This window comes from Stegodyphus dumicola, chromosome X2 (assembly GCF_044657685.1).
Source record: "Stegodyphus dumicola isolate Sdum_Otavi_A_Nest chromosome X2, ASM4465768v1".
NCBI lineage: Eukaryota > Metazoa > Arthropoda > Arachnida > Araneae > Eresidae > Stegodyphus > Stegodyphus dumicola.
This window is the reverse complement of record NC_140781.1, coordinates 172024810-172052072: the sequence shown is the minus strand read 5'-3', so window position 1 is coordinate 172052072 and position 27263 is coordinate 172024810. Positions and strand designations below refer to the sequence as shown.

Genomic DNA, 27263 nt, shown 5'->3' with positions numbered 1-27263 from the left:
TTAAACCTGGATGACAGATACGGACTTTGACTCTATGCCAGAGTTCATCAATCCTAGTGGCTTGTGAGTGGTAGTGTGCCAGTTTCTCGGCAACTTAAGACCAGATATTCTCAACGGATGAAAGATATGGAGAACGTGTTGGCCAGGACAAAGGTGAACACTCTCTGTATCAAGCAAGATCAGGATAGTACAGAACGACATGCGATTGCATGCCTCAAAGTCAGGGCACAGCCACGGACTTTAACATATCGGAAATATAATGGTGGCTTTCTACATTCGCGGCTATGCGAACAAGAGCTAACTGGGATGTGTAGCTAATGTTACCCCATGCCAGCACACCAGCTGCTAAGCCCGTATGACAGTTACGAATATAAGCTGTCAACTTTCGTTCTCCTCGTTGAATTATTCCCGGATACGTCCATCATGATGTTGTAGGCTGAACCGGGTTAGTTTGAAAAGACTACGTGGTACCACTCCTGCGTTCAGTGTCGTCGTTCGTCACACCACTGTAGGTGCATCTGTATCTGCTGCAGCGTCGAAGGAAGCCGCAACAATAATCGCCATGTTAACAGTTCGTGGTACTGCAATGGTCGTCGCACTGTCGATACGGACACATGCTATCCTGCACAACAGCCAAGTTCCTGACTCAGGGTATGTGATTCCGCTAGGTCAAGAGGACAACATATCTGTCCTTTAGGACGTTAGGCGGGATTGGATTCCGATCAATACGAGCAGCAAATGTTGCGGAACGGTAAACCGAAGTTCCTAGAGGCCACGTTACTGCAGCAGTAGAATTCTCCCACGTGTTAAACAACCGATGTTTATAGGTTAACTCTCCAAGTCGAAAACCCGCTGTGCGGTCTACCCATTTAATTATACATATTAAAATAGCCTAACCTAACTCTTAGGCAGATAACACTGCTGCGTACTTTCCTTCAACAGTTAACAAAACCGAACCAGAAAATTGATAAGTGTTAACAATTTAAAATTATTTCATATTTAAAGTGAGATCAAATAAATCATTATCTGTTACTCTCACATGTATAGCTTTTAGGCTTTTATTATTGTTTAATATTTGCATAAACGCCTCAAGTTTGTATAAGAAAGACATCAAATAAATCATTTCAGGGGGTTGAAACTAGTAGTATCTTGAAGCACACCAGTTTAAAAATTTTTGTATGTTATCTACGTGGAATTTAATAGAATTAAAAAAGAAGCAAAGAAACAGAAAAGGTACACTGAGATTTGCAATGAAAAGCGGCAACTGTATGCGAAGATGCATGAGATTAACCTTGGTTCTCAAACCGGTTGACTGAGAAAATATGAAAATGAGAGAAAGTATTCTTCAGAAATGTGAAAATTTAGTTTTAGAGATCATATTATCAACATAGTTTGAAAAGATGCGAAAATGAAATTTTAATAAACCAGAATATCAAGAATCACTTGATAAAAGAAAACATAAGTCCTTCAGGTGCAAAGACGCTGTGGACTAAAAACTCTTATATATTCCCATCGTAAAAAAAAAAAAAAAAAAAAAAAAGGTTACGTCCAAAGTGGCGTTATTTTAACGTTTTGTGTGTTGCCTTTATTTATTAAATATCATGCTCTTTGCACTTAAACCATAAAATTCAGTTCAATAGCAATGTCGCAAAATAATTTTAAAATGAGCATATCTTTAGAATTTCCGATATACAGTTCCGCGTGATAGAGATAAAAAGGTTCCCCCCCCCCGTAGAGTGTTGCCGTTGCTCGCTTTTAAATCGTTGAGTTTGTTACTAAAAAATTCGTTAAATTTTTACAAAATATGAGATTGATAATAAAACAAATTCCAAATTTCGAATTTGGTCTTCCACATGCCCATATTCGTAGGAGGATTACGTCATTCAAAATTCGATGGCTCTACTTACCGTTGTTTTATCACAATGCGAGAAATATACATACATTTATGCAGTTTTTTCATTATTTAATTTCTTCAAATATAATGCAGGACTCTAACATTTGGTGGCAACAGTTTGAAAAGTGATTCGCCATTTATAGTGATTCAAAGCAAAACGAAAACGATAGCCTTTCAGGGACAATGCCCCTTTGGACTAAAAAAAAATGGCGAGAGAAAGAAAAAACAATCAAGCAAATTTTGAAAGATTATTGTTGATCTTGCTTCGTTAAAAGCTATAAAAATTAAATTGCGAAGAGAATTTGAAAATTAACTGCTGTGTTTTCTATATTAATTGTGTTCCTATGTATATTACTTCAACGTTTTTGTTATTTATTTAAGAATTCTTTTAATGTTTTCATTTAAATCATTGCATATATCATGTTGTGATTTTATAAAGCTGCTGGTAAAAATATTACAAGAATTATGGTATTATGATTAAAAATAGGTCTTTTTTTAATATACAAATGTACAAGGGTAATTAATCTGGATGTACACAGGAACGCAAGTTTCCCTCTTTACCTTGGGTAAAAAAATATCTAGGTACGGCTCTGCTTGGATACATGGCATCTTTGATTTTACTTCTTTCTACACATTTTTCTTCCAAGAGGTCATTTACTCAGTTTTTATAGTCAAGTCACTTAAGAACGCTCGTAACGCTCATATACCCGTTCTTTCAACGATTGACTGCCTTCTGTTCTCTGAATCAATCACGCTGTTCACAGGCTTAAAGTCTGGTAAACAGAGGGAAGTACAATTACTGCCGTATATGCTAAAATGGTTGGTGATTTTTATACAATAATTTTACATTTCTAACTTACAATAAATTTAAAAGTGATGTAATTTCCCTCTTCCCTGTCGGAAGTGTCCTACTTAGAAATCTTGATAACTTCGGCTGTATCTTTTTAGTTAAGCATTAGTTAAGTGTGATTTTTTTAGTACTCTTGAATTCAAGCCCAAGTGGAGGCTTTTCTGTACGTCCTGAGAAAGGGACCGTCTGTGAAATTCTTATTTTGAGAAATAAAGGGTAATTAACCCTTCTTGAGTTTTACGTATCTGTTCCTGAACTAAAGCGAATATTCGCTTACCTGTTCACTAGGCTCCCACACACTTAGCTGTTAGATTAAAGGTTGGGACACTACAATGTGTTACTACACGAAAATTAAAATGCTTCTGAATTCATAGAAACAGTTACTCACAGCAGTTATTGCCAATCACTGGTATACTTCCGCACATAGTCCTTTTATGATACGAAAAATATCTACCTGACAGTCTAATCACAGTTCGGGTTTTGGTACGCATATCCTGGATGCCCTGAAATTTTTGTACCACAGGCTTATTTTTCCCATAATACTAAAACGTGCATCTGGGAGACATCAAATAATTTAGTGACTAGGAAATTGGATGGGGGTAATCTAGTCACCCTGTGCGGGAATATCTTACTCTGTATACCTCTAGTGTCTAATACCAGTCAGGTAGAGCACTATCTTGCTAAGGAAAAAAATAGATTGCTGCTAGCGAGGAAGACCAGTTGCTTCAGCATATTTAGGCAAATATTTTTTGCAGTACAGGCATCGACAGCCAGGTAGGATCTAATAACTTAAATCTACAGCAAACCACACTATGATACCCATTCACATTTGGAGTCTTTTATACATATACCCTCGCTCATGATGTTGATTTTCTGAGTTCCAATTCCTTCCTCTGAGATGAAAGTATATAAAAGGATTTATTCAGGATTTCGGAGTGATTCTAAATGCACGAAAGCGTGTCAAGGCCAAACTATTATAGAGTAAGCTCATAATCAGTTTAAAGTTTCTGCTTAATTTGAACACATGCGGAGGGAATTCGAATGCAAAACACGATGCAGCATCGTTCCCACTTTGAAAAGATGCTTGTCTAACAGTTAAACTCCTCGAAAATACTAATTCAGCCACTTACCTTGTTTTTTTAGTTTCCAACCTTCCTATGCCCATTTTCAGAAATCCCTAAGAAGTTAAGTACATTCCTAACTGCCAAAAATGATGTATTTCGATTATCCTTAAACGTTTCTTCATAAATGGTGCTGTTTAAAATTCATTTGAACCATCAGTTCACGTACAACAACTGATACTCGGCCAAATCCCGCCATGCACAAGACAGGCACCGTTTTCACATTCCTCGTGACTGGAACCGCGCGAGAACCCACATGGTCTCACAGTAAATTGTCTCTAAGCAGAAAAAAAAAACAGGTCATTCACTAAATGTCCTTGAAACAAATATAATGCCATTTGCAGGCTTACTGAGATATTTTTAAATAAAGTACTTTTGAGTCAGATAGCCTGTAAATACGCGTACTTAAATTTCATTAAATGAGAGATGTTCATGAAATAAAAATAAGTCTCTGAGATAATAACTGACAACATGTCTGACATTGATATGCTGATGGTGGGAGATTTGGGTAACGAATACAACTGTTAATACTGGAATTTTTAGAAATGAGCTTCAAAAATGATTTTTTAAATACTTTTGTGTTAGGACGGATAATATTTCCTTCATTGGTTATTTAATTCCCAGGACCAGATGCCTGTTGTCTCACACTGAATCGTCACATATTATGTGCGAAAAGCGGTAATATAAACGAAATAATGTGAAAGAAATTCTGAACTGCAAAGCACGTAACACATATATAAAAGAAGCCTGATATTTTCTGTGTAAAAGGTGGCACCATTAATGAAATAATGTGTAACAAATGGGAATGATAATGCATGTGAAATTTTAAACGCTAAAACATAAGCAATAATGAAACAAATAGTCATACAACTTACAAAATTTCATTACAATGTGTAATGGGATACAGACATTAGTATGAAAGTAATATACACATTACTGCGTGCACACAGTAAAGTGTGCATTAAGAACAGCACATTAAGTGCTGGTTCTTTAATATTGTAATTTATTAATTAACTAACGCAATGTTACTTAAATATAAGACAACTGCTTCAGGCAAACAATAATACGAGGGACCCTTTGTTCATACATCCCCGCAATTAAGCGAGCCCTGCAAGGTTCTCCTAACCCTATGAGACTGAAAATCGAGTTATCGCTGAGCTTAACGTATTATAACAAAAATCTAGAGAAAGTTTTAAATAACATTTTATATAATCTTAAATGAACAGAAAGCACAACTTGTGCGAACAAGTAAACGCCGCCAAACGCGGATATTTAAAGTAACATAAGTTGAAATTTCAAATTAAAGGTAGTGTATTCGGAGACTAAACAAGCTCTACAAGACTCGCTCAGTATTTTTAATGTCGCATTTTAACATCGGCTAGCGAAATGGCTAAAGCCAAATTATCACTGGCAGAGCTGGGCCATAGGACGTAAATTGCAGGTAAGACTGCTAAAAGCTCGAACATTGAAACATTCAGAACCCTCGATTTAAATACTCAACCGACTAATTTGCATTGTGGTGAGGACTACGGAAAGGAGAGGTAGTATTTGTTTCATTAACATAAAATACTCATAAGTTTCTCCTCTGACAAGGTAATACTTTGCTTCCAGGGAAATAATTCTAAATAATGTTAATTAATATTACTTACCATAAGTGAATGCTAATCAAATGATAGTTTTCTCATGCTGTTAAGAATATCCATACAATAGCAAAACCTAATTTGGGAAGAAGAAGAGGTAGGTAGGTTTAAGCACATTAGTATAAGGTATTACTAAGCAAGGTTTTTTGAAAATTATTTTCAATAAGTTGTCCAAAATGGCCGGTTTCAAGGCCTGACAGGAAATCTTCAAAAACCAAGAAAGTAAACACTTACCTAAACTGGCTCTCTCATTTCGCAGATACACGAATTTATTATTAACATAGAAAATGGAATTTAAAAAAATTCCAAAAGCATTTAAATAATACTGGCCTATTCAAGAAATACAAATTCACGAAATGCGAAAACATTTAATAGGTACTTAAGATAAAATATAGCCAAGATAAAATATAGCCAAGATAAAATATTAACTTCAGTCTACAGTATTCTCTTAACTTGCACTGTATAATTTAAGTTATGAATGTGCTTCTCAAGAATAAAGCAAACTGTTAAACGGGCACGATTAGCTAATATCTTTAATGCAAATAAAGATGATAGGAATGCTGTTAGAATATTTCTAATGCTTAAGTCTCTAAAGCTATTATTCATAAATAACTTTTTTAATTAAATACAGACACAACATTTCACTAAGATAATTTTGCACAAAAATAAGCACATCTTGACAACAGTTTCTATTACAGATGATAATAATAATTAAATGTCGTCAAACATTTCATAAAAAATTTTATGACCCACATTATGCAAATGTTCTCAAACAATAAATCTTATTTTAAAAAAAAAAGAAAAAAAAGTCTCTATTTGTTAACAAATGAAAACACTATTAATGTTGGAAACGTATGATATGAAAAAAGACGATAGGTAAAATTAATAGCAAAAAGTTTAAAAAGGGAAAAGTAAAGACTAATTCGTTATAAAAAAAAAAAGACGGATATTGTTACCGTCTCTCTTATCATGTACTTTTCTTCGTACTTTTCAGCATGTACATGTAAACATAATATTCTTTCATAAAATGTTTTGCACAAAATAAAAGCACTTAAAAATGTCTTTTAAACTAGAAATTGATACCTCCATATAGGAAGGGGGTAGATTTAAATTACAAACCTACATTAATTACAAAAGTAATACGAATTCAATATGATCCTCATGAAAAACATTTATGCAGTGAAGAAAATTCCCGATCTTAATTTATAAAACAAAAAATATAAAAGTCTTAATATGAGGTAGCTAAGAACATTACGAGCTGACAGTAATAAAATAAACTTAAGTCTCAAAATTAAGATTTTATAGCAAAATGAATGAAAGGAATAATAATGAATCATTGTGATGAGATTATAGAAATGTAATAATTTCACTTCCTTCGACACAACTCAGTGTTAGTTTCATTTACGAACATTTAATGTTAACTTTTTAAACCACTATTTTATTAGAATGTGAGTGAAGTCAACGTAGTCATCGTGAAGTCAGCTTAGTAGTGAAAATCAGCAATTTAAAAACAGTTGAGTTAATCGCGTATTCAAGCTCTTGCAGTCTCTTTAGCTCACGATGAAATTTAAATAAGTCATAAAAGCAACTCAAACTAGAAATTTTTTGGGTTCTGAGCAGAAATTAGTAATATTTAAATTTTATGCGAGTAATGATACGAAAGAAAAAGATTTTATCAAATATACCGTCAACAATGGAATTTAATTTACATTGCTATGTTCTCGAGAAGGAAAAAAATCTATAATTTGCTTAATCAATAATTTACTATTGCAAACGTGAGGACGATTAGGAACAAAATGGAGATTTGGAGCGATGACATTCTTTACGTTTGACAGAAGCTGTTGAAGGCCAAGATAGTCTGAAATCTGCAGAAAAAAATGGGTACATGCAAACAAAATAGTAAATGCTGTCAGCAACCTTAATCTTTCAACTATTTTTGCCCTTACCTGTATATCTGAATGTCTGTCTCAGCGCAAAAGCCAAAATACGTAAAAGAGGAAAAACATGTAATATAATTCTTTCTGACTTATTGAAAGAATGAAAATTTGCTTTCACTGTTTTCTCGTGCACTTGTTTAAGACTAGAAAGATTTAATATTATTGCCTTGTTCTGTTTTTGAATAGCTTCTTACCCTTTCCACTGGCGAAATTTGCGCCGCATGTAATCAGGATCGTCACCTTAGTGCATGTCTATAAATATCAAACTAAGAAAAAGGAATTATTATTTAACTCTATCATACAGTAAAATCCTTATTAACTATTTTATATCTGTAGTTATGCAATGAATCATTGATTTTAGGGTCAGAAATTCAAAACGAAACAAACTGCAATCCTGTGTCTCTTGCCCATGCCTCGACAACTGTGAATGCTTATGAGTGTACAGAGTGTACCGCATTAGTCGACAAAATATTTTCCACGGGTAAAGGGATTTTTCCCTTTCCCTCCTTTTCTAACGCAATACGAGAAAATGAGTGAATTTCTTACTTTAGCATGCTATGGCGATATAACTACAAAAAGAAAATATTCATTGCTTGTCACTGAATTAAGCGCAATTTATTGCTATTTTTTATTACCTAGAAGCGATTTTTCTGTTTCGAGGTTTGCGTTGCACTGTGCATTTCATTATTATTTCTTTCAAAGTTCTGCATGACAATATATCATATGGTAAGACTAAGAGAAATATCTTTTCTAGAAATCTGGAGCAAAATACATAATTAAAGAAAATTAGCCGGTCAGGAATTATTATATAAGAAGAATATTTTTTCTTGATTTCTTTTCAGTTGTTTGGTAGCAACAAAGAGTGCTTGGACTAAGGTGAATTTTCCAAAGTCACCGCATCAATGACGAAAGAATTTAATAGTTTACTGTGATCCTAAGTTGCTCACGGCATTTCTTTCTAGAGGACTTTAGTCCCCTATCAACTGACTTCAAATGCTCTTTACTCAACAGCATTAGCGTCGGAAAATTTCGCCACGGGCCGCGCAGCGTGTACACTTCACATCTCAAATCTTGCAACAGCAAAAGTGTGGGTAAAGAGAATAAATACTTTGTCAACATTCAGAAGCCGCGCCCGAAATTCGAAATTTCGACTCATGTGCAAGCGCTCGATTCACTGTCATTTTTATGCTTGTAGGTGTATTATCACAGTGCAGTGAATAAGATGAGCTCCGGTGCTTTGTTCTATAACTGAATCACAAAGTAAGAATAAAATTCTGTTAACAATGCAACGTTCCTTTTAGCACTCGATAAACTGATACTGATGCTAACAACTATATGCTTCACTTTTCCTCGAAAGGGAAAAATACGCTAGGAAATCTGGGTAACTGAGGCACAAATCTTCCATTTTCAAAGGAGACACTTTTACGGACTCCAGACATCCGATCAAGACGTTAATTACTAAGTCAACATACGGAAGTAATTTTTTTTTTTTTTTTTCTGGTTGCAAAAAATACTGCCTAAAACGTTTCTTTTTATCTTTGGCGTACCATGCCCAGTCATTAACTCAGTCACTTTTCATTATTATTTTTAATTTTTATTTCATTAGTTATAATTTATAAAAATTTTTATCCGCCACTTTACATCTTATCTAGTTTCTATTAGTGATTATTAATTTTTTTAACACGAGAGGTTCCACTAGTTTCAAACTTCACTTCTTTATCCAAATCACTTTCGCGCCCGTAATACTTTTCAAATTTTTCCATCAAATGTTATTTCTGTGTATTACTTAATAATAATAATAATGTAAAGTATATAAAAAATAAAAGGCAACATTTAAATACTTTATCGGCAGTTCTAAAGATACCCGATATGAAATATTTTTTTTTAACTTTCCCACGTCAAGACAGAAGAGAAACGCGTCAAAGCAAAACATAAAATTAGCAAAGTAACAATCTTGAGTTTGGTGTAAATTTAGTCAAAATTCTATAGATTTCGAGGGCAAACATTTACAGATCCTTTTTCTACTTTCATATGTATCATTTCCTCTTTTTACTTTCACATATCAGGCATCATTTTGATTCAAATAAATAAATTGAAGACGAATCTTAACCCCTTAACCTACGATTTAGATTCGAAAATGTTGGGCCGAAATTGTATGCAAGCTCGCGCAGCGTTCGGGAAATTTACACGACTTGTGTAACACGCTAATCCAGGCAATCGTAAACATGACGAATTATGTAATTTTCGAAGAAAGTATAGGCGAATAATTATTTATGATACATCCGATGACGATCAACTACCAGAGTCCTGGCTTTGGAAAGAAATAAGAAATAGTCTAAAAATCTGGGATTATACGAATACGATGACTCCTGGAATAAGAGAGGAAGCCTTATGTCAATTAGGAGGAAGTAGAGGAGAATTTGATATATTTAATTTAATATTTGATGACATATTTTAGAACAATATTGTAACCGAAACGAATCAGTATGCAGATCAAGTACGAGAAAATCCACATAGAACACGAGTGTAAAAAGTGTAAAGTTCCGTTACATGTACCAGAATGCTTTGAAATATATCATATCGTTACAGATAACTAATTTTGTATTTTGGAGTTTTGTATAAATAAACATTTTATAATACTTGCGTCTACCACAATTATTGCATCAGACTGTAATTGCGTATCAAATATTCCACGTAATATTCACTTCTGGCTCGATCACCGTACGCGGGCTATGCCCGTGAAAGTTAGGTTTGGCCCGATCATCGTACGCGGGCTATGATGCCCATCATTGTAGATTAAGGGGTTAATTAGTAGCTTTAGTTCTATACTGACTTTTCTAATCTTAAATTTTAACAATACATTAAAATCTAAGGGTTCAGTTACTAAGTATTTAAATATTATACAAACTCTCTACTTGGTTAAATTTTAAAAAAAGAATTCAGACTATTGCATTGAGAAGGAGTACTGAATTTTCCATTAAATTCTCTTGTAGAGATATTAGGTTTCCATTATCACGGAAAAATCAAAAACACGATATATATAAAAATTATAGTAATAAGGCGAACGTGGAAAGTTCTTCACGAAATACCACTGCCCCAAAGAATGTAAATTGTTTCGTAATATCATACGCATCTCAAATTTTATTAAGGTTATTAACATATATTGGCATTAATCTGCCAGTGATATGACTAACAGAGGGTAAAAGGATATGCTCCAATATGCTTTCCAGGATTAGGAGTATAAACAGAATAATATGCAAACGGATTACGCAATATAGTAACTAGAGATGTGCGAAATCGAAATGCACCATAACAGTACAAATGACATGACACGTATCTTTTCACGGCCTGCAATGTAACGACATGAAGAATACATTGATTATCGCATATCAGATAGCCTACTGCATTGCTTCATAAAACTGTTCACTTTCATACAGCCATCGAGAAAGAAAATTAGCTTTTTGATGAAGCTAACGGTTGCGTATAATGCTACACTGCATAATCATAGCTACACTTTACTCTTTTCACTTAATTTGGCAACACCTTTATGTACAGGAAATTTTATAGTAGAGGTCTCGAGAATTGCAATAAGAGTAAATATTTTGTCATTGTGATAATAATCAATTATTTTTCCTCCTATTTTGAAATACTATTTCCCTCATTTTCCTGTATAAACTATTTTGTAATATCGATCTAAGGACTGTATTTTCATTCTCTCACTACTTTGTTAAAAGCTACAAGCTATTTCCGCAGGCGCAGTTTACTACTGAAGACGCTAAATGCGAAATAGTCATCGCCGAATATATAATCAGAAAGCAGGATATATATATCTTTAAAAATAAAAAGTATATAAACATTGCTAAGTGAATATCCCTGACGCCTATCCACGTACTCCCAGAAAATTATATTTTATACGTAACAGTCAGACATATGGGAAAAAAAAGTTCTAAATGAAATTATTTACAGTTCCCTTAATTTTACTTTGAATACTTCAAGAGTTTAACTGCTTTTTTAGTTTCATTCCTAATGCGTTGTAAGGTTTATCCTAAGTTTTTAACAGTTATCTTTAGTTAGAGCTATTTTCCTATGGCTCCTAACTTCAGCTTAAAATTTTCTGCCAGAGTGTGTCTTTAGAATCGTCGTTAATGCAAATGAGGAAGATCGGTATTTAAGTTGAAGTTCCACTGACTTCCTTAGGCAGCCAGAGATTCTGACTAACGCGCGTTTGCCATTTGACTACACTCTCTCTAAGCTATTACTACGCTCGGCCGTATTTCAGGCCCTCGATAGCTTCGCCAGTTAGTTAACATTTAGGGGAAAAGTCCTTAAAATTTTGATAGCTTCTGCTATATCTTTTTAGTTATGTTTTATTTCTTGGTACTCTTGAGTTCAAGCCCAAGTGGATGCTTTTTGTACGCTCTAAGAAAGGAGCCGACTGTACAATTCTTATTTTGGGAAATAAAGGGTAATTAACCCTTCTTGAGTTTACGGTTCTGTTCCTGAACTAAAGCGATTATTCGTTTACCAGTTCACAAAGTTCCCACACACATAGCTAGTAGATAAAAGGTTGGAATCCCACAGTTACAAAAATATAACAATTGCTATGGTTCAAAGGCAAATATTTTGCGAGGATAAGTGGCACAATATCCACGTCTGGCAGGTGTGACGAACCTGCATTTATCCATGGCGGCCCGTAGAGCAATCACAAAACATCCGATGGTTCAGTTTTTCTAATGCTATTTATTATTCGTTATATTTACATATTTACAACTGTCCTATTGTTAGGTGGACTACCTTCACAGAAATCATGTTGCCCAATCAAACGATATTTCATTTCTACTTACATGCATTACGCTACTGCCAAGCAGCGCCCTCTACTTCTCTCTTTACAACACTCCTCACCTGTGAACTCTTTAAGTTCACACAAACCGAATACAAAATAAACCAGTATTTCTAAATCAAACACAACATTTGAATACTATATAAACTACATCAAATTACAAATAACAAGTAATGTTTAAACACGTTAAATCAACTTATAAAGTAATTACTAAATAAGAAACATTATACTAAATCAAAATTATATAAACTAAACTACATTTAGCAACAATTAATAAAGATATTCAGAAGATGACATATGTGCAAACAACAAATTAGATTATTACACTGTAACTCTTTACTACTAATTATGCACTTCAAGGTTGTACAGCAATTGTACTGGCCTCTTTAGATTACCTGTTTGAGTTTTAATGAGCCAAGAACGAACCTGACCATCTCTGCCAGGATAAGTTTCTATTATCTTACCTAGTGTCCACAAATTCCTAGGTAAACGGTCGTCATGTACAAGAACTACGTCATTAACATTAAACTGACCAGACACTTTAGTAGGTGGATATAAATTCACAGAAATCAATGTTGCCCAATCAAACGATATTTCGTTTCTACTTATATGCATTACGCTACTGCCAAGCAGCGCCCTCTACTTCTCTCTTTACAACAGCAGGTATTCTGTATATTCTTCTAATGGAATCAAAGCTACCAGGTAATCAGTGCATTTGACGGATGTCGTATTTCATTGCACTCCTGCGTTACAATGTAATACACACTATACTTCTTGAAGGAAATTTGTATTCCTCTTTCAGCCATAAAGCTTCGCCACACAGTACTGATTCAGTACGTTCCCAGCTCAATAACGTCAGTTTTATTCCCACCTGAGCCTCGTACGAAAATACAGAAGTTATTTAATTCCCAAGTGAACCCGATCCGGAAATATCCTTTCATGCTATTCATATCATAGACTGCAATTTTAAAACCCTTTATGAATGAAAAACATGAAGTCATTTCTCTTAACATACAAGAATATTAACACAGACAGACAAATTGTTTATTTACGTTTTTTAGAGTTTCAATCTAATAAAACGTTTCTTCATTAATTAGGACTTAGGAGCCTCTTTGAGTTTTCAATATACTGCATTATTAGTTTAAAAGAACTCCTATCGTAACCTGTACAGCAGAATCCAAAAGCTAATAAGAGTAAATGAAGAAAGTACCTATTGCTAAAATGTGGTCCTTAAGAAAAAATTCAAAATATCTTTCAAGTGTCAAATTAAAAAACTAGTTGACGGACAAGCAATGTCATTATAAAAAGACAGAAACTAGAACACAAATTTTACCTTTATCTGAAGCAAAAGAAAAACATAGTAACTTACGCTTTTTTTCTTCAGAAGTGATTGAGTATCATCGTACTCAAAAATAATTTAAGGCTAGTTAATATTTCCGAGTTGCGTCCACAGTATTTCTTAATTCCCGACAGTTAAAAGACCGATAAATCGTATAATATCCAGGGTTCTCAAAATGTAAAACTGTTTTCCATCCTAACTTAAAGTGTAAATAAAGTGCACTTGCTTCGATGACTCCTTATATTAAGGTCCAAACCAGTGAAATAAATTTTGAATTTAATTTCCTCATTCTCTTTCTTTATTTTTCCCACTTAACCCTGCTTTCCGCTGTAAAAATATTCTCTTTTCCTGATATATATCCTTTATGAGACTACGGCTTTCAGTTCAGTATTACTACAACCAAACTATCTAAATATTTTCGTTAATGATACTCTTATTTGTTAATTTTCCGATTTTCATCCTTTCTTCTTTCTGTTCAGCTGTAAACAGTGAGAAGATATGGATTGGTATTGATATACCTTTAAATGTTAGATTGAAGTCTAATTAGCCTAATTTGCAAACAGATTATTGTAACATAGTTGCACAGACTAGTTTTCATATCTTTGTAAGGTATTTTTCCCACTTTCCTAGCGTGCCTTCGTGGTGAAGTGGTTCTGCACGCTGGGCCGGTATACCAGAGGCCCGTGGTTCGAATCCCGGCGAAGGCGTTTGCTCATTTAAAATCTTTCCGGCTTTTCCAATTTATCTAATGTCTCTACAGTGGCGCCCGAACTAAAAGGGTCGTGGATGATGAATCTCCACACCCAGGATTTCGCGATTGGGTCCCCTAAAAACCCCAGTTGCCCAAAGGGGGAGTGTGTAAGGTATTTCTCCCACTTTCCTAGTGTGCCTTCGTGGTTCTGCACGCTTTGCCGGTATTTCAGAGGTCCGTGGTTCGATTTCTGGAGAAGGCGTTTGCTCATTTTTCATCTCTCCGGCTTCCAAAAATTACCTAATGTCTCTATATCCTGAAAGGGCAATTCTGTTCTAAATGGCATCACTGGGATTTCACCAGCATTTCAGTTTCATAATGTATCCCCATTACATATCTTCGTCATGTATCTCTATTACATGTCTTCGAGTATATCCTAGAAGAACACATCTTTTATTTTGACATAACGAACTTCTTGCATTTTGCTGCTGAAGCCTAAGAAACTATTCAGCGTTAGAATAGAACCGGTCCGACTTTAAAAGTAATAGGTTCCGATCTGCTTTCTAATAAAGAGCTGCCCAGACAGGAAAGTGATTAGTGACTCCGACTGCTTTACCGAAGAGCCCGGGTACGAATCCCGGAGAAGGCGTGGATGTAATTTATCCATCTCTTCTTAGGAGACAACGATGGCCTACCTATTAGGTGCCTCCATAATAAAGAAACCACCGCTTCCAGCCTTAATTGTAACCAACGCTTAAACTGATTGAACCCGTCATTGGGGAATATTTTTCTAATAAAGAAAAAATGTAAATATTTGGTGCTTTGCGACGACTCTGTACAAAGTTTGATATCGTTAAAGAAATTAGTAAATTACTTAATTTTAAAATATGAACATTATTTATTTTATTTATTATTTGTTTCAAGCACATACTTAAAAACATAATGCCATAAACCAGTATTTACTGATTAAACGTCTTCTTGTACCTGAAATGATTTTTGAAACAAAAATCTACTTTAGTTTTAGGTGTCTTTATAATTACGACTCAAAAGAAAAACAAATTTTACCATTATAAATGTAAAACATCCTTTTCTGCAAAATGAAAGATGACTTTCACTTTCTATTTATGAAAAGTTAACTTTAATATCACATTCGCCAGGTTTCGGATTCCGGACCAAATTATCAGTGCTCAGCGATTTTACCGCTCGGCTGCTGGTGGGCAGGCAATGGTAATGTTAGGTCATTTTTACTTTTGAAAACCGACGCCTTTTAATAGCCTGCTGTCAAGGATTTCCAATTTAAGAGTTCGAAAGAGAACGTCATTAATTTCTAAATCCGTCTTGACTGGCTCCTACATATATTTAGAATCTGTCATGAAAACAACAATTCATACATATAAAATATTTGATAAAAATCTATATTTTGTAGTTTGAAATATTTGCATAGAAATGATATGATAATCATCTAATATTTAACTTACGACTTAAATTCAGCCGCAGTACCACGAAACCCCTCTTTGTTCTTCTCTTTTTGGAGCGAAATTATTATTCCAATTGAATCCTCAAATAATATGAACTCCTGTACTGAATCCCAGTTGAAAAAGAAAACTCTGCTACTGCTACAGTGTTATTCTTTAGCTGTTAGTAAAACTCATACTGATGTTAGCAACTGAATATATGCCTAACTCTCCTTTGAAAGACAAAATACGCAACTGAGTACCTGAAGAGCAATCTCCCACTTCGAAAGGGATTCCGATTTATGGATTCCGATCCAGCTATCCGACCCAAATTAGTTAAAAGACAAAATATGGAAGCTTTTTTATTTTTTAAATTGAGAAAAATACTGCTGAAAACGCTACTTTTATCACTGATGTATCATACCCAGTTATTAATGCAATCGCTTTTCACTGTTTTTATCATTAACGTAATTTGTTTTTAGAATGCATTAGTTTAATTTATTATTTCATTAACTGTAGTTTATATTAATTAATAATCTTTTCCATCTGCCATTTTACATTTTATCTAATTTTATTTCAGTGATTCTCAAATATTTTATTTATTATTATATTTTTGATTGACTTCTTCGCCTCTCCTGACGACATTTCACAAGGTTCCGGCACTTCTAATTTCAGAAACCAAACATTGATCTAAATGTACCGTAAATGAAAGTGATATTCCCAATTCTCTTGTCATATTGAAGAAGGAATCTCAGTAATCCGTCTTGGAACACTGAGCTCATTCCTTTGTTTATTTACATCAAATTTCGCGAGTAAAAGTCTCTTATCCTGACTTGTTTCATCGAAGAAATTGTTTCTAAATTGGGTTTTCTAGTGGATGGTTTGAGATCTGTAACCCATATTTTCTGGAATTCAGATTCAGAAAGAAAAAGAAAAGGAGGTCCCAGATTTGTATTTCAAATTAAAAGTGTAACTAGTACTACGTATTTAATAAATGATATTTATTGATTCTGTGTCGCGAAAATATTAACCCTTCAGTGGTTCAGACTTTAAGCAATTCTTTCTTCCCAGATACGCGAATTATGCAATCAATCGTAAATTAGTAATGCGAGGTGTGTTTCTTTGCGCCCGGTGTGGTCCGTGACTGGAATGCAAGCAGATCTCGTTGATGACCGTCAGAAGGTTAATGGTTGTCGTCATAGATAATAATAATCATTGGTAAAAATTAATTATTTATAATCTCAATCGACGGTCTTTTTTGGCTAACTTACCTTCTAATTGCAATTAATGCCTAAAAATTATTTTCATAGGTTTTTCTGGTAGAAAGAAAAGCAAGATTTTGCGAGTTTCAACCTCTCACATACTGCTAAACATTCCGACCTCTAACCCGTAGTTATAGAAGAGTCGCTCTGAATGAACGAAACTGAGTTTTCTTTCAAAACTCCTCATATTGTTTAATAAAGCTATAAAATATTTTAACTAATAATTCTGAGTCTGATTTTGTAATTAATGTATTCATTTATGTTAATGCTACTTTTTTAACAATAATTCTATATTCATTATATTTATTGTGAAATTCTAACTAATGTCTTGTTTAAGACATAAAATATTTTACAATAGCGTAACTTAGTCGAAACTGCTAATAAAGCGTCTTTTCTGCATTACTTGAGCTTCATACTTTCATATTTGTCACGGACCACTTTCATTCAAATCAATAATTTACAGACGAATCTTAATTAGTATCTTGTTTACTGGCTTATTTAGTCTTCTCAATTTTAATAGTACTTTCATTAATTGTAAAGTTTGGTATCTTCTTGAAATCATAAACTGTAATTAATCTTTATATAGACCGGCAGTAAATTATCGCTAACTCTAAAGTAACAACTGCAACTTGCGAAGTGAGTAAAAGGCCTTTTATTCAAAACTAAGTAATAACAGAAGGCTGCTTTGTGCTTACAACTCAGCCAACCAATTGTGGCGAGATACCTTAAGAGTAACAGTAAGTCCAAATGTAAATTTCAAATTCAAATAGACTAGTAGCCGAAGGCTCCAGAAATCAATTTAATGCGAAGTTGGCTCAAAATTTAACCGGCGTGGATATCAGCTATCGGCAATTATAATGCAAAGCCGACAACTGCTACTCTTATCTTATCTAGCAACTTATTAAAATAGCTTCGATAGGCAAAACACGTTCTGCCTTGCAATATTAAAACCTCACAAGAACATGAATACACGCGAACTAAATTGCATTCTGGTAGGAAAGCAGAATCGAGAAGTGACAGTAACGATCCAAAATATAAAATAACCTGCTAATTATCATAAAGAAACATTATATAAGAATTCAATAATTCATTCACACTCATTAATTCAACTTCCTTAATAGGATTACTACTAAGAAGATCGAATTAATGAGCATTCAAAAACTCTCTACTTTCACCAAAACTGAGACTACTGCCTTGATGTTATACTGATTACTGCATTAAATTGACTTATAATTAAAATAAAAATATTTGCATTTAGTGAAACATAACGTATTATGTAAGCATGACATTCTGAGAGTGGTAATAATGCCTATAATTTTAGCCATCACCTTCCATATTACACCATTATCATGGAACATTAAAAACACAATATAACTAAAATATGATAAGACGAGTGCGAAAAGTTTTCTGAAAAATATCACTGCTCCAAAAAACGCAATTTGTTTCGTAATATCACAAGCGTCTCGGATTTTATTGAAATTAATCAAACGACAGATGCTGAAATGTCCCTTCGTCAAAACGCGACGCGGGCAAATTATGAGGTATAAATCTGCCAGCGCTGTTATTGACATTGGGTAAAGGATAAGCTCCAAAATGCTTTCAAAGTTTAGGTGTATAAACAGAATAACGGTGCAATGAATCAGATAATGTAGTAACTATAGATGTGCGAAAATTGAGCTGCATCAAAACAGGTACATAACAAGTGACATTTTGCATATTTCTTCACGGTCTACAGTGCAACATCAGGAATCCGTTATTTACAGCATAATAGATAATCTACAGTACTGCTTCGCTAAAAAAAATTGATGGGGACACCACATGACTTCTTTGTACAGGCTATTAAATTATATACATTTTTTGCTGCACTTCATCTAAGCTTATTTTCCCGAATTATTCTAACTTAATTAGCCGACTTCTCAAGGAAAGTTGAAAATGACATCAAAAATTGCAAATTTTGAAATTAAATATCCCACTCAATTTGTATAGTATGGAAGTCAAACTTCTTATAATTTTACTTTTTCATAACGAGTATAAATTTTTCCAAAATATTAATATTGGAACCAAGAGAAAGCATTAAAAATTGGATATCATTATTTGTCGAAAATTAAATTTTTGTTTAATTTGTCCTTGCCAAAAATGAATATTTTCGTCATTCGAAACACTTTTATAATTGGAAGTATATGACTAAGACCAACGATTGCGAAAATAAAGGCCGAGTAAGAATTTTTAAAACCGAGTAAGGGGTGGTTATATATGCATATAATCAGAAACTTAAATTAATAATTTAGTAGAAATAACCATCTCAGGAAGATGTATATACATAGATAGATAGATACATATGTTCCGCTCTGCCGATATCAATAAACAACGTTTGCAGAACAAAATGCTATAGCAGTCCCATATACAAAATTTCAAGTCTGCAGTTAATCGTGTTTGAGCTATGCGACATAAATACAGAAGTACATACAGACGTCAAGAAAAAATGCCTTTTAAATCCCCTTTAAATCCATTTTACAATCCGTTTTAGAAAAAACAGTCCTTTATTCTATCCGGACGTACATACGTCACGAAACAAAAACATCCAAATGGATATGGGAATGGTCAAAGTAGATATTTCTGTTGAACACAAAATTTTTCGCGATTACAATACTCCGTTTACTTCGTATAAGGAAGTAAAAAAATCTGATGTGTACACATGACTTCCTTGTACGGAATATTAAATTATAGGCATTTTTTCTTGCATTTCGTTTAAACTTATTGGATTGAATTAAATCTACTTCGCCGACAGCGCATAAACCACAATAGAATAAATGCATTCTTTAAAATTCACTCTATTTGTTTACCATAGCGACACTCTGGCGCTAGGTTCACTTAAAAGTATTATATTTCGTTCATATTATAACAGAGACAGAGGCAGAGACAGAGGAGTATACCAGGGATAAGGTAACCGAACTTAGAAGAGGAGGTTGGTCCTTGCGCTGAATAGCAGGTGACAGGTGACGGAGGACGGGGACGCCTGGCGTATAACATAGGTAAACAGGCATATGTCCCACGTCCTCCACTATCTCGAAGAAGCAACTCGCTGGAGCCCCGTAAGGCTGCACCGGGAGTTTACATGGCCATACAGGGGCTAGAAGTAGTTTTTACATAGGACGTTGTTAATAACATAAAGTAACTTAAAAAGAATATAAAGGACAGCATTAAAACACTAAAACACTCCTATAAGCTGAAACACATAGATATACAAAATTAAACGTAAAAGCATAAAAACACACTAGTAATTACGTAACATAAAGACATCAAAACACACACAAGAATGCATATCATGATACATAGAATACATATGGAAACACGTAGAGCACATAAATGCAAATATTGCACACAGAAGAAACATATGAGACATAATAAGGTGTGCGTAAAGCAGAAGCGCTTACAGAATGTGTACATACTGCGAATACCTAATCGTTGAGTACATTGTCTGCAGTACCAAACTGCTGCGCTGAATAGCAGCAAGCAGGCATCCACAGGCGTCTATGGTAGACCGGATGTAGTGAAGAGGGTTTGAGCAAGGGAATGTCGCATGTTCCAGAAATGGCGGTGCTGCAAGAGTGACTTCAGCAAGCTTGGACCAACGCATCCGTAGGCATGCGGAGGTGACTTCTGAGGCCACTTCCATCGACACTTTACGGCAGGTGCTTGACGCTGCCATGTCGACCAGAACCATTATTCACCGACTGCAACCGATGGCTTACGTAGCGCCTGTTAAAAAAGGCTGCCAATGAGCCAACAGCACAAACGCCTCCGTTTACGATGGTCACAGGATAGAGTCACGTGGCTACGAAGTGGTATAATGCTGTGGTTCTCGACGATTAAGCAGTGACAGTCATCGTGAACGAGTGTAGCGGCGACGTCGTGACTGGTCCAATCCAGCCCCAACTGTGAAAGTGCTGTTATAGTTTGGGGCGCCATCGCCGAAGACATCAGTTCACCACTAGTTCGTATAGTTGGCAGTATGACGGCCCAAGCGAATAATGTGCTCCATCCAGTAACACTCTCTTTCCTTCAGAGGGTGCCGAATGCAATTTACCAGCAGGATAACGCCAGATCACACGCGACGCACGTCAGCCAAATGCTCTGCAAAGTACCCAGGTGCTTCTCTAGCCACCTGTCTCCCCGGATCTTTCACCCATCGAACATGTCTGGGATGTGATTGGACGTCAATTGCATGCGTTGCCACTGCCGCGTTCAGATGACGAACTGTGGCAAATGGTTAATAGGCAATAAACATCTATTGCTCAGGAGACAATCTGCATTCGCTTTGCGTCTGTACCTAGACGTGTTGTTGTTTGTATCGCTACCAGCGGTGGTCCTACAATTTACTGAACATACTGTATAGTCGCTCTTTTTATAACTGTATCATGCTGTAATAAACATCACTAATTTTTCCTTGTGGAGTCTTCTACTGATTTTCATCACTTTCTGCGCACAGGTTCATGGTGCTGCATTTTCACTGTAACGTAGTTTAGTTAGTGTCATCACGGTGTTACACAATCTAGATTCTTTGCTCTTGAAACAACAGTTAGGTGCGAAATGGCATCACCTGGATTTCTTCAGCACTTCAGTTTTCAGAATGTATCCTTATTACCTGTTCTTCAAATATGTTTTTGAGAAAATATCGTTTATTTGGAATGAAAACGTAATATCTTAGCTACGTTTTGCAGCTGAAAGCTAAGAAACTACAAGGTGGTGATGAAAACATTTCCCCGGTAAAAGAGCCCCTAGCTGCCTATCCGCTCAACCAATCGAAATGAAATTTCAAATACTGTTATTTGAAGGTATGGGTTGAAGATTGGGATTATTTAAGACAGTAGAGCTGCCATGGTTACGGTTGCAGTGAGAAAATTTCGAAATTTTCGAATGCCTCACCTATATTTTTTCTGCGCAAATAGATCAGCGTACTGGAAAATCATAAATGGCATTGGAACGTTACACTCATGACGAAAATTGCCCGTGCAGATCATGTGTAAAGGACAGCACTGTAAAGGACCAGTGAGAGCACAAGAGAGGAGAAAGAAAAAAACTGTTCACCAAATGCAAAGTAAGTAATTGTAGCAGCAATTTGCTTTTAAGGTGAATATATATAACTGCAGTTAAACCTCTAATCATGAACGCCTGACTTCTCGAACAGTTCGGTTCACGAACAAATATCTTGAGCAAAAAACGTCTCGGGTAACGAATGGTGTCTAGAAAACGCACGTGTAGTCAGCTCATTTGTTTGAAGTCGAAATAAGGTCCAACTATCACTATTCGAAGACTCAACAGCTCAACCGTCTGGTGGGCAGAAACTTCTAATATATAGTGTATCTACAGAAGTCCTTACTTGACCCTTATTTTCTCATCTGTTGGTCGTAAAAATATACTTCCAAATACAAAATTGTTTAAAATGGTAAAAAAATTCATGTGTTGGCATTTTAAGAAATCAGTTTTGTAAAAATTACTAAAACTAACATTTTATATGTCTCTCTGGTCCCTATACTTAAATTTAGGAATATTTTCTACTCGTTATAAAAGCTAAAACACAAATGTTTCACTCCCGTACGACAAAAATAGACCGAGATATTTAATTTCAAAATTTGAAATTTTAAAGTAATATTCAATTTGCAATAAGGGATAGGTTAATAAATAAATTACTATCATTCGAGGTTGATTTTCCCCTTAACAATATCACTATTAACAATATCACTTAAACAATATCACTATTCAGTGATATTGTTTTGTAATTAATAAGTATATTTAACTAATAATTTTAGGTATTTATGTATTATTCGTGGACCGTTGGCGGAAATTTCGGCAACGGTCGCCAATACTTACTGTCGAATTCTAAAGGACACAGACCATCCATAATTGTCGCTAAATCACGCTAGTTAGCTGGTCGATGGGATAGCACCGTTAGTACCGATAATTTTGTAGTTTAAATACATTACGCGTTATTAGAATAACATTTAAACAGCTACTTATAAAATAATTTATCATTCTAAAAACATTTCTATAGAAATTTCCATACATTAAACAAAATTTCCTTACCCTAGTTTTGTTTCAGATATTAAGAAATGCATGTTATTTATTGCTTGGAGGACCCATAACATTTCAAATTAGATGACTCGTAAAACGAACAATTCATGTGTCGAAAACCGAAATTTTTCGCTAAAGATTTATCAAAGTCTAGAAAGCTTTTTGCAGTTACTTTGCAATATATAGCTAAACTATGCAAGGTTTCAAACTAATCGTAAATGTACTCAAATTTATTGTTAAATGCCGAAATGTTCCGAACATCTTAACTAAAGCTCAGGTACATGGGAATTACACCGCATATTCTTAATCTTTCTGTGTGCATATCTTGTAAAGTGAAGAGCTACAACAATGACTCAGCCGGAGAGCATTTTCTTTTTTTAACTAACTAAATTTACATTTCAGTGCGCTGACCTGACTTTAAATCGTTATAACGCGTGACTCCCATTAAAGGGGAAAACTGACAACTACATATACTCATTTTGTTCGCAATGGAAATTGATATGAAAATTATGCTTGGAAAATGAACGTGAGAGTAAAGTAATTCATAAATTATAACTTGCTAATATAAGACTGAAAGTTTCACATCGCGAGGCAACCACGTCACGATAAAGTTGGAGACTAAACAATTTTCTATTGAAAGCAAATTCTTACACCGCCATTTGATGCTAAGTCTCGCAAGACGTAAGATGTGAAATGGAAAAGAAAATTAAAATATGAGGGCTACTTATAAAGGTCTTTGCCCCCTGTTTATACATGCCCACAGTCTTTGCACTGAAAATCTTTAGAATACATTACGCCCAAAGGGGCGTTTTTTTAACGTTTTGCGCGTTACTTTTATTTATTAAATATAATATTCTTCGCACTTAAAGCATAAAATTTAATTCAGCAGCAATATTGCAAAATAATTTTTAAATGAGCATATCTTTAGAATTTTCGATACACAGTCTCGCGCGCTGGAGATAATTTTTTTTTCTTTCGTACAGCGTTGCCAGTTCTCGCTTTGAAATCGTTGAGTTTGTTAATCAAAAATTCATTAATGTCTGACAAAATATGAAATAGATAATAAAAGAAATTCCAAATTCCAAATTAGGGCTTCCATATTCAGTGGAGGATTACGTTATTCAAAATTTGATGGCTCTAGGTACCGTTGTTTTATCACAATGCGAGAAACATACATACATTTATGCAGATTCTTCATTATTTAATTTCTTTAAATATAAGACAGGGCGATAATATTTGCTGGCAACAATTTGAAAAGTGAACCGACATTTATAGTGAATCAACGCAAAATGCCAAAACGAAATTAATAGCCTTTGGACAAATTATGAGTGGTTCGGTCTGGGGTTCGAATACCGGCGAACGAGATAGGTGCATGTACGTTTTCATAGTTATCTTCATGTGTAACATGTATAGGAGCCAGTTCCCTTAGAAAGTCCTCCACGAAAGCATCCCTCTCCTTAAGCAGATAGCTCTCGAATGCTTTGTCGAACCTAAATCGCAGTTTAGAAATCATGAGCTTCCTTCAAAGGAAATTTTCATGAAATTCATATTAACCATCCTTGAATCTGATTCCATTGTTAATGTGATGATGTCCATGAGTTCATGCGGTGTTGCAGAGCATCCGTTCAGACACGGCAACATAAAGCTGCGAAATCTGATATTAAAAAATATATCTCTTAAAGTTAAAATTAGCTGACCAGAAGGATTTGGTTTGAAATTACATTTCTAAACCTACTTATTAAATATAAAGAAAAATATAAGCCTGTTACATAGTGAAAACATAAAACATGCGAGTACAATAGTCTTCTCTGTTTGTAACGTTTATATTAAGCCAGCGCTTCCATTTATATTAAGCTTTCAATTTTTCAGTCGAAATATACGCAAAAATGTTTCTCATACACTATAAATATTTTAATGTTATTCGGGAGAACGAATTCGAGTGAAAAATTCTTCTCAAGCCGTATGTGACAGCAAAAGCAAAATATAGAAACAAATTAAATGCACAATATTAAATACGACTGTAGAAAACATCACACAAACTTGATTTTCCATAGTTTGTGTAAAACAAAATGCAAGCACAGCCTTGTCACTAAATTTAAGGAAGGGTACGTGACATCTGGAGCACGAGTTAATGCTATTAATGAGTAAATAACATTAATTTTGTGTTAATTTTTTAATTAAAATTACAATACTTTTACTTAATTGTTTTTACATAAAGTACCTATAACATATTGATCTACTTTAATTATTATTTTAAGATATATATTTTAAAGGTGGAATGATATTCCCCCAAAAATACCTTATAATTCTAAGGGTTCTGTAAGTCGGCAAAGTATGAAGACCACTGTATTAAGCTATTTTTTTTTGTTGCAAATAGAATGGTGTTGGTGTATTTAATTATGGCAAAGCACACAAGAGCTATCTGCCTAAAGGGAGGGATGCCTTTCGTGGAGGACTTTCTAAGAGAAACTGGCTCGTATACACGTTACACATGGGGAAAACCACGAAAACGCCCATGCAGCCAGCCCGTTCGCGGGATTCGAACCTCAGACCGAACTACCAGTGTTCAGCGTCTTTACCGCTCGGCCGCTGGCGGGCCCGCAAATAGAATGAATTGCTTCGTTATTTGGTTAATATAAACTGCGTGTGGTTAATATAAATCACATTTGCAATAAAATAAGTAGTAAAGGAAGGTTCATAATCTTTTTTATTCATTCTTTTCTCTATTTTAAGTGTTTATTTTTTATTTTATTTCACTTTCATGTTAAGTTTTGCATGTAAAACTAAAGCATTTTACTTCCTCATGTTATTCATATATCTAAAATGGAACATTCTGCCTGAACGCAAGCTCTCGATGCTAGACAGTAAACGTAATAAAAGTCATTTCTTAATTTTACCCTTTAATTATTTATTGTTAAATTTATCTTATTTTATTTATTTATTTGTTTATTGTTTAATTTATCTTATTTTATTTATTTATTTGTTTATTGTTTAATTTATCTTTAGTTTACTTTTCTGCCAGCCTATTTTCCCTCTCTTTCAGTCGACAGCTTTAAGAGAGACTTAAGACTTACTTCGTCATTTTTTCTGCAACTGAAAGCAAGTATGACTTCCCTATCTCCCCCTTTGCATCTAGGCTGAACAAAAGTTTAAATCTATAAAGAAAGATACAGACGGCTGTCCAAAGATTTATCTGTGACATATATTTAATTTGAGAGTAGAAATAAATACTTTTATTTTTCACATGATGTGAAAAATCTGCGTGATAAAAGAACTGAACTTTTATTACTGTGGACTGGAAAAATGTGCTAAATTAATAAAAAAGATTAATTATTTTACACATTATATTGTACTGATATAAAAATAGTACTTACATAACATTTAACCATTCTTGAATCTCGAAAAATTGTATTAGTATTACCCAAATAACATCGTGAATAGTTTCATTTTATTAAATTCTTTATTATTATTACTAGCCCCAGAGAGGCTGTTAGTCTCAATCCTTACTTTTTTGTCTTTATCACTTCAGTGTTCGAATCACTTTTCGAATAAAAGCATATTGCTACAAATGTTATAGCCACGTATTATTCTTAAAGAAATAACCCATCAAATATAAAAAAATGTATGGCAACTCTATGGGGAATACAAAAATGTGCTGTTTTTAAATATTTTGTGATTCTGCTGTTAAATTTTATGTGGCGTAAAGGCAAAGAAAGTGATGTTTAATAAATAAAAAGACAAAAAAGCCCCCAAAAATTGTGCAAATCATTTTACTAAAAAAACTGAATACTAATAAGATGAACTGAGAAAATACTGGAAAAAAAAATAATAGCAATACTTAACAATTGTGTGTCGGGAACTGCATATGCTGCTTTGCAAATTTTTGTTTTTAGTTTACTTCGAATTGCATGTGTGGCATAAGTGTAAATAAAATAATGTTTATTAATAAAGTTTAAAAGATAAAAAAACGTTGTGTAGGTCTTGCTATTAAAAAAACTTAACATTGATATGATGGACTGAGAAAAGACTAAAAAAACAGAAAAATGGATGACTTAACACTCTATTAGAAATTCTAAAAATATGCTGCTTTTAAAAGCCTTGTAATTTTACTGTTGAATTTTATGTGGCGTAAGTGCGGAGAAAGTGCTGTTTAGTGACAAAGT

General features: G+C 34.2%; 1 long non-coding RNA gene across 1 annotated transcript in view; it reads right to left on the bottom strand.

Annotated features, from left to right (window-relative positions):
• LOC118184941 (uncharacterized) overlaps positions 1 to 27263 on the bottom strand; it is a 63661-nt gene that overhangs the window by 18904 nt on the left and 17494 nt on the right. The window contains exon 2 of the long non-coding RNA XR_004757510.2: positions 5515 to 5581. This is a non-coding gene — a long non-coding RNA (uncharacterized LOC118184941). The remainder of the gene's footprint in view (positions 1 to 5514; positions 5582 to 27263) is intronic.